General features: G+C 38.8%; 1 long non-coding RNA gene across 1 annotated transcript; it reads left to right on the plus strand.

The window, feature by feature from the left end:
• Nucleotides 1–2,972: 2,972 nt before the first annotated feature.
• LOC134215523 (uncharacterized) lies at nt 2,973–3,960 on the plus strand. The gene is made up of 4 exons (XR_009980204.1): nt 2,973–3,102; nt 3,173–3,239; nt 3,304–3,372; nt 3,475–3,960. It is a non-coding gene; the product is annotated as an uncharacterized LOC134215523 (long non-coding RNA).
• Nucleotides 3,961–9,067: the final 5,107 nt, after the last annotated feature.

A 9,067-nucleotide genomic window follows, 5' to 3' on the forward strand; every position in this document is an offset into this window, starting at 1 on the left:
TCGAATAGACATTTAGTCGAAAGGACATTTAGTCGAATGGAAATTTATTCAAATGGACATTTAGTCGAATAGACATTTGGTCGAATAGACATTTAGTCGAAAGGACATTTAGTCGAAAGATTTTTGATTAAATTTTAATAAATAATCCACAAGATACATGAATAAACTGATTAGAGGAATTCAGTGGACGTGAGGAATTTCAATCAGTAGCGGAAGAAACGAGTACGGAATCTAATGAGGATTTTTCACCTGAGCTAATAGAAACTTCTGGAGACCCTGATGACCCTATTTTTAGGCCCATGGTCAAAAACCAATGATATCAATGTTATTTTACCAATACTTCATCACAGTCGGCATTGGAACCTTTCATTGATTGACATTTGGTCGAATGAAAACCATTTACTTATTCTTTTCATTGATACTCTTTCTTCCACTCAATATTTATACAATAATTAGTTCAGTATAAAATTGTCTTCCAACCATAATTCGTTAATTATTGGCCGTCAAATATGCCTAATTTGTCCCATGTTTGCTGGGATTTCCAATGTACATGGGACAGTTATGCGTATAACGGCAGTAATGTCTATTCGACTATACGAAGCATCATTCGACTACAGTAGCCATTCGATAACTGCAAGATGTTTACTTTTCAGTTAACGAATGCCGTTCGCTAACTGCAACGCGTTCTAGACGTCAAACGGTTGTCAATCGACGTCAGATGTAATAAAAGTGCATCCAAATGTGCAGCGCAATGCAGCTGTTATTAAATCTGACATCAGTTTGAAGTTTAGCGGTCCGATAACTGCAAAACTGTTGCAACTATCGAATTGCAGTTAAAAAGCACTGCAGTTAGATGACTTGCAGTTATCGAACGTCTAATGTACATTTCATTGGCCAGGTGGTATAGATTCAATGTAGTCGGTTAGAGGGGTTCGCCGAAGTCAATATCCAGTCTGGAATAATCTCGGAATATTCACCGTTTCGTATTATTTTTGTTTTTATGAACCCATCATTCTTTGGACAATATTGGAGCAATAGTTATATGACTTTTAGAAACACCGGAATAAATAATTTATTTTTTAATCATTATTGGCTAAAGTTCTTATCCTTCAAATATCAATTTGACGGAACGTACTAAAGACTAAATGTACCAAGATTATAAATTCGAAAATCCGCTTTCTACCAAATGTACTACGATCAAAATTCATATGACCAAATTTACAAAGATTCTTCTTTCTAAAATCTGATTTCGACTGAATCTCCATTCGACCAAATGTCCGTTCCACGTAGTGTCCTTTCGACCAAATGTCCTACGCCTCTAGTGGATTGAAATTCATTTTCGACTAAATATCCCTTCGACCAAATGTCCATTCGACGTAATGTCCTTTCGACCAAATGTCATTCGACTAAATGTCATTCGACGAAATGTCTTTCGACGAAATGGTACAGATTCTTATACGTCTGATCCTAGGCAGATCATATCGAGGTGGTGGTAGGCTGGCTGGCACTTGAAAAAGTTGTAAAAAGTGCTCGAACCAGCGTTTCAGCTGGTCAGTTGGGTCAGTCAATAACTGATCATTCGCATTTTTCACAGGCATCGTTGCATTCATCTTCGCCCCACTTTAGCCTTGTGAGATATCGCAGAGGAGGCGAATGTCGACCAAATGTCCATTCGACCAAATGTCCATTCGACGAAATGTCCTTTCGACCAAACGTCATTCGACCAAATGTCCTACGTCTCTAGTGGATTAAAAACACATTTTCGACTAAATATCCCTTCGGCCAAATATCCATTCGACGTAATGTCCTTTCGACCAAACGTCATTCGACCAAATGTCCTACGTCTCTAGTGGATTAAAAACACATTTTCGACTAAATGTCCCTTCGACCAAACATCCATTCGACGTAATGTCCTTTCGACCAAATGTCATTCGACTAAGTGCCATTCGACGAGATGTCTTTCGACGACATGGTATAGATTCATATTTAAAACAGGCGGATACATCTTTTGTTACGCGTGTAGATCTAAAGGCCTTGCTTCTGGATTTTTTTGGATGACCAAGAACTTATGCTTTGAACACAATCTATTCTATGAGTCACACAGAGCATGTACCATATTTGAAACAGGCTGATAAATCTTTGGTTACGCGTATAGGTCTAAAGGCCTTACTTCGGATTTATTTTTCTGATGACCAAGAACTTATGCTTTGAACACAATCTATTCTATGAGTTACACAGGGCATGTACCATATTTGAAACAGACTGATAGATCTTTAGTTACGCGTATAGGTCTAAAGGCCTTACTTCGGATTTTTTTTTGATGATCGAGAACTTAGGCTTTGAACACAATCTATTCTATGAGTCTCACAGAGTATGTACCATATTTGAAACAGGCTGATAGATCTTTGGTTACGCGTATAGATCTAAAGGCCTTACTTCGGATTTTTTTTGGATGACCAAGAACTTATGCTTTGAACACAACCTATTCTATGATTTACACAGAGCATGTACCATATTCGAAACAGGCTGATAGATCTTTGGTTACGCGTGTAGATCTCAAGGCCTTATTTCAGGATATTCTTCGATGAGTTCGGAACACATTCCTGCTTTCATATCACAAAAACTATGTACCATATCACGATCCATACTAGCGTACTATGACCTACAAACAACATCTAGCGAACAAATAGGTAGAAGCCTCGTCCATGTAACCGACGGTTCCAAATTATAGCTTGCGACTCCATCTCAAGCAGATTTAATTACCATCCAAAGATGACCCTGCCTAATATGCTCATGGAGAAACATTAAAATATCTCTCTCCCGAAATGATCCTACTTCCCCAGCCACTCAAAGCTTCATCGAATTTGTCGAGCAGTAGTTTGAGCGCCGGCAAAAGATTCTTAGCCGATGAGGCGTCCGTAGGTAGGGCAGGGGTATAGTACTCACGTTTGTGCACTTACACTTTTACGACAGGCTCGGGTCTGGTCGTATTTCTTATGGGAAATTTTGGAATCGCTAGCTCAGCTTTTAGCTCTGTCCAACTTCTTCTGTTCTGGATACTCAAGCGAGTAGCAAGTGCGCGTCGTGAAACGTTAAATAAAAGTATGCTATATGTGCAATCTACTACTTAGTGGAATTAATTACAATTTGTATGCTTCTTGAACTATTATAGGTCTAGAACAGGAGATATTAAAATATTAGTAGCGTGTTAGTGGCAAAAACCTTGATTATTTCTAGTGGTTAGTATTGTTAGATGATAATGGTGTGATAATGTCTAAATATCTGATTGCTTTGTTGCGGTAGGGTGCAGTTGTATCAAAATACCCAAACTCCAAGCTGCGCTACTGGATTAAATTATAAAAGAAGAAAAAGGTAAATTTCCAAAAACCCTGAAAAATTGTAAAGCCCGATGTTATCGGAATTCGATTCGGGTTAGAAAAACATGTGGCGTGGTGTACTAATAATTGTGGTTAGGTCCACACAGGGCCTTTTTCTTTCTGCCTAAACCTCTAGCGTCTGGCAACCGCCGCCATTGTGATTTTGTGGAACCGATCCAACGAGCCGGTGACCGCGTGTGTCTCGGGACAAATCTGAGACCCCACCCAGCCATCCGTCGGCAACCACTCTGTAGCTCAGGGCCCCAGCAACGAATTGCTCTCGCGGTGCGTGACCGCAAGCGAGACTCTCCTTAACTCCAGCAGTTCTTCATCTCCATTGAGCCTGGGTTGCCAGTGAGGATTAAAAATCCAGGACTTACGATCCGCCGAAATGGTCGTGACTCCAAGGGCCGCAGTAAAGTAGTGTCCACCACGCCAAATGCCCCAACATCAGACCTAAGAAATAACCGCAAGTACTAATGTGACGTCACTAGTTTTAAGTTAATGGCCAAAACAAATAACTCAAAACAATTATGTAAAACACAAAAATTAGCATGCAAAATAATTATGTAGTTTAAAAGCATTTCGGAGAGTTCTTGATTTCACTAGTAAATTTCATTTCGTTAATACCGTACCCAGTACTGAGGGTGTTCAGGCCTCTCTCACTTCCGTAACCATTCGGCGAGTCTTTCGACAGAGTAGCTTTTGAGCCATTCAGTATCCCTAAGACCCCATTCGGGAGTATTATCTTTACGCTGTATTTACGGATTTGCCCTAAGAGTGAGTTCCTATTGAAGACAAACAGGTGAGTTGTATTGAGTGTTGAACCGGTTTCCCCTTCTTTCGACCCTGGAGATATTTGCATTCTCTCAGCAGAGCATAGCCCTAGGGGGTTATATCCATTACCAATTTGAAATTTTCTTACATGTAATAATCCTTAACTGATTGTCTCGAAAAAAGAAGCATTCGAAATGTAGTAAAATCTTGTTGATCGCTACTGAATTTGTTAACGATTCCTCATTGCGTTCAAAAGTTATAAAAAAGGTGGTCCCAACAGAAAAGGTTGGTGTCTTGGCTAAATGCAGGAAAGGCAGTACAATACTAGATGATTTTATTTGGGTTTTTCCAACTTCCAGGGCCTTCTCATTTTCCATTTTCTTGATGAATGTCTGAAAGCATAGTATTTACAATTTTTAATTTGAGCTTCACAACCGTTCAGTTAAGGGCGTCAGTCATCTAGGCTAGAGGCGTGCGCCGCCACGCTGCTGACAATTTTTAGCGGAAGTTTAAAAAAATAAAATTAGAGGTATTCCACGTGGATATTCAAATGAAGTTTAAATGCGAATTCAGATACATATCAAGTTGCATATTTAGATGAAATTAAGTTAGATGAATTGACCTTTCCTGTTAAAAATTGTATCTCGTTTTATTATCTCAGTCGATTCTTTGGTTTATTTAAGGTTAACTTTCCCAAAAAAACGATATTTTTTGAAGTCTCTAACTATTTTTCAAATCAAAAGCAAAAATCGAAAAGTGTATAGGCTTCAAGAACTAGTGCTTGTTTCACGGGGTTGGTTTACTGATTTATGAATACGACCCAAAGCTATCAAAACGGCAAAGTGAAGAAAAGTACCTTTCATAAACTGGTTGCCACTTACTGCTATTGGTACGGAAACTATCCCGGACCGACGAATAAAGATGTAAACATCAACTGATTGAGATGGCCCTGAATTTTTTTGATACCGTGCTAACTCAATCATTATGTTTTACACCACTGACAAATCATGTGTCGCTGTTGACGTGAGGGGAGCCATTCGGCTGAAATTTTGTTTCCTACTATGTGATAATACAAACGACGAGCGGTTACAAATAAATGTAAGTACCGGGAAGTTTTCAATACAAATGACTAAGCCCTATGCTCAATGCGCGTAATTGATACGACCTTGGTGTGTATACGTTTGGAATATGTAAAGTATTACAGGAGACTGCCAGAGTGTTCGGTTGTTTACATTTATTCGTATCCAAACGTGTTGATTGATGGATACGGGGCGGGTGATCTTGTAAACGTGTGCCACTTGATTGATCCAAAAACATAGTCTGACAGTATTTTGTTATTATTTAAATTTTTACAACATGAAAACTTAGGTATTATGCAATTTAAATTAATTTAAAATAGGTTCCCAATTAAATTTATTGAAAAAAAAAAATAAAAATATGGAAATGGATAAAATTATGGAAATGGGAGCCCCCTTTTCCAGAATGAGGAGGGATCTCAAAACCGTCATAAGAACCCGGCCTCAAAAACCTCTGCATACAAAGTTTTACGTCGTTCGGTTCAGTAGTTTCCGACGCCACAAGGGTCAGCCAGAGAGAAATTCATTTTTATGTAGGAGAATTTATTGTTCGACACTTCATCACATAGCTCCCATAAAAAGCTATGCAATGAAAAGGTAGTTGATTTGTTTCTTATTTTAGTGATTTTTTTTTCAGCGGTGAGCAGGCATGCTAGCAACAAAAAAAAGAAGCGACGAAATTGGTCCTTTCTTTACTTCTCTGGAGAAATTTGTAAAATTTCGACATAACGACACACCGACACACCGACATAACGAACGAAAAACTGGTAAAAATTGTAAAATTCATCAAAAAATATCATTTATAGCAAAGCTTTACAGATAGATATACGCTGTAAATCATGCAAGTAAGGGGTCGTACACTTATTACGCAAGCAATTTTTCTGGTTTTTTTTACTCCGCCTCCCCTTATGTGAGATTTTTTGTTCATGAAAATTATTTTTGTTTATATTGGAATAGGTATCTAAAATTGTGTGCAAGTTTTTAAAAAGGAGAATTTACAAGTTTTAGGCGCTGTTTATTTTTCATTATTTTTTCTGTAAAAATGATTAATTAAACTCAGCTGATCCTTCTGTCCCTGAGCCGTTGTACTTTTGAATTTCGATGCATATATTTATTTGAGATGAGGTGAACGTTTCCCAAATACAGCTGTCCTTAAATATATCATAGATTATTGATCCATTTGGCAGTGTGTTTCAATGACCATCATCTTGCTTGAGCAAGTGTAGTTCACGCACAAGTGACGTCAACTGGCGTACTGTGCTCTGTCTCACCATATTCTCTACACTACTGGCTGGTAGGAACGGGAATATTTCAAACACAAAGTCGCGCCATATATCTAGCGGCTAGAACGTATCACCTCAACAACAGCAAGAACAACCACAACGGCAGCAGTGAGCAAACCTTCGGTTATAAATTTAGTCACAAGTGAACCTCACTTCGCTCCAATTTCAAACGTTTTTCAAGATCACGTTTCCCTTGGACGAACGTGAAAAAACGAACGAGAATGAAATTGTCGCGCTCCGTGTGTTCGGTTGGGCGTGTGACCGATTATTAGAAAGAGGGTGGCCTGACGCGGTATCTATGGGGGCTACGTTTATAGACGAGACACTTCAATTTAGATTGCCTATATGTTGCTATGAATAAAGGCCAGAAATGAATCATTTGTTTGAGAAACTGCATATATCCATTTTACTCAATTTCGAGAAAACTACAAAAAAGCTCACTTGTCATAAGACGAGTTTATACAATCCCATTGAATTCCACCACTTTAATTGTATCTTGACAGATACGTATTTCGACCTCAACAGTAAGGCCGTCTTCAGTGTCTTGTACTTGACTCGACTCGTCTTATGACAAGTGAAGACATTCCACTAAAAAGCTCAACATAATTTTCTTACAAAAAAGCTGTTTTTGAACAAATTGGCACCGAATCTTTCGATTTTGTCGATACAGATCAATAGTTTTGGCAAAACTCAACACCCTGGGGCACTTCCAGTACAAAAACTGCTATCAGTACTCCATAATTACTCTTCAAAGTGCATGCTTTGTTGTGCTTTGTGCGATCGAGAATTAAATTAAATGATACGCGTTAGTTAGTTTGTTCTGTTTTGTGCGGCCGAATCATAGTTAAAATTGTGTTAAAAAATGACACGGTCGCTTATCAGAGTGAATCCAGACCCAACGATGCCTACCGACTGACTGATAATCCTTCCTGTGGTTTTTGTGGAGACGCAGAGGTAAACACGGTCTTTGAATAGCAAAAATCATCTATTAATATTCCTTCCCTCTTCCTAACTGGCCGGCGCCGTTATTGATCATAGGAATATTTGAGTCACGGAAACTTGCACACTGAGAATGCTTGAACAATCCCAGTCTATCATTCAGCTGATTCTTTGTGCAATTTCACTGATTCTGGCCAATCACGGAGTAGCAACCACAGATATGTGTAGTCAGTCAAAGCTAAGCTAAGCCATAAATAAACTAGTACAATAATGTTCATAATAAGCAGGCAACAATAAGTCACTTGCTATTACATAATTTATCATAAAATTAAAATTCCGGGAGATAGTAGATTCTGGTGAATGGTTTTCTGGGGATTGGTACTTTCTGGCAAAAGGTTTTCAGAAGATTGGTACTTTCTGGCAAGTGGTTTTCTGGCGATTGTCATTCTAGCGGTTGGTTTTGGCTTTATGACGATTATCATACGGTCCATCTATGTATATATACTTAAAAATGAATTTCTGTCTGTCTGATCCCTATAGACTCGGAAGCTACTGAACCAATCGGCGTAAACATTTGTATGCAGAGGTTTTTGGGACCGGGAAGGTTCTTAAGACGCTTCAAGACCCCTCCCCCTAAGGAAAAGGGGGGGCTCCCATACACATGAAGCATGAATTTCTGCATAACTCAAGAACTAATCAGAGAATAAATCAATTTTAGTCGAAAAGAAGTTCGTCGGGTCTGCTGGTAAAATAATAAAACAATTTCCAGTCGATAACAAAACACTGAAAGAGTTTCCAAGTAGAAAACAAAATACGTATCAGTTGATTCAAAGTTTATAATAGTGGAAGTAAATTGAAGAAAAGAATCTTATAATTGTGTTAAATTCCTTATAACTGTGTTAAAAATTAAAGAAAAAGCGTCTTACGATAAATTGCAAATTTTCTCTGGCGCCCATCAAAACAAAAACGATATCATCTCAGCTCAGACTCAAGGTTTTGCCATAACTACTCTTGGATATGAATGTGAGAATTGTTTTGTTTGGATGTCGATGATGCACTTCCATCCGCTTGTAACAGAGCGGAGCCCACAGTATCAAACGACGCCATAAATCATGGCCATTTCTTTTTCAATATGATGAATGCTTAAAGAGTAGCACATGACTGAAACGAAATAATGAAGACCGTAGCCTTCATCACCGGCACTTTTTTCACTTTGTTTTACACTATTCACATTTTAACAAAAGTAAACTCTGTTTATCATAGGTAACCTTATAGAATACATCAAAAGCCATAAAACTTCCCTCTAGTCTCTGTGCATCCGAATCAATGCAATAAATGCCACGTCCTCATCATCGAACTCCAGTTCTGCCATACGGACATCCTCAAGCAAATTCCCATTCTGAATAGTACCATTCTCCCTCCCCACTCACTGATGGAAACCATATTTGGTGACTCTGAACTCAACTAAGGTCAGCCAGCTTAACCCCCCGAGGCACAAACCCGCTCTCCGCATGGTTCTCCGGTTCAGCAACCCTCTCTCTATCCCACGAATGGCGAACCAATCTTTTGCCGAGAGTCACGAAAAGCCAACGATTCACTTTCAACCAAAGCAGAC

This window comes from Armigeres subalbatus, chromosome 2, assembly GCF_024139115.2.
Source record: "Armigeres subalbatus isolate Guangzhou_Male chromosome 2, GZ_Asu_2, whole genome shotgun sequence".
In the NCBI taxonomy this organism is placed as follows: domain Eukaryota; kingdom Metazoa; phylum Arthropoda; class Insecta; order Diptera; family Culicidae; genus Armigeres; species Armigeres subalbatus.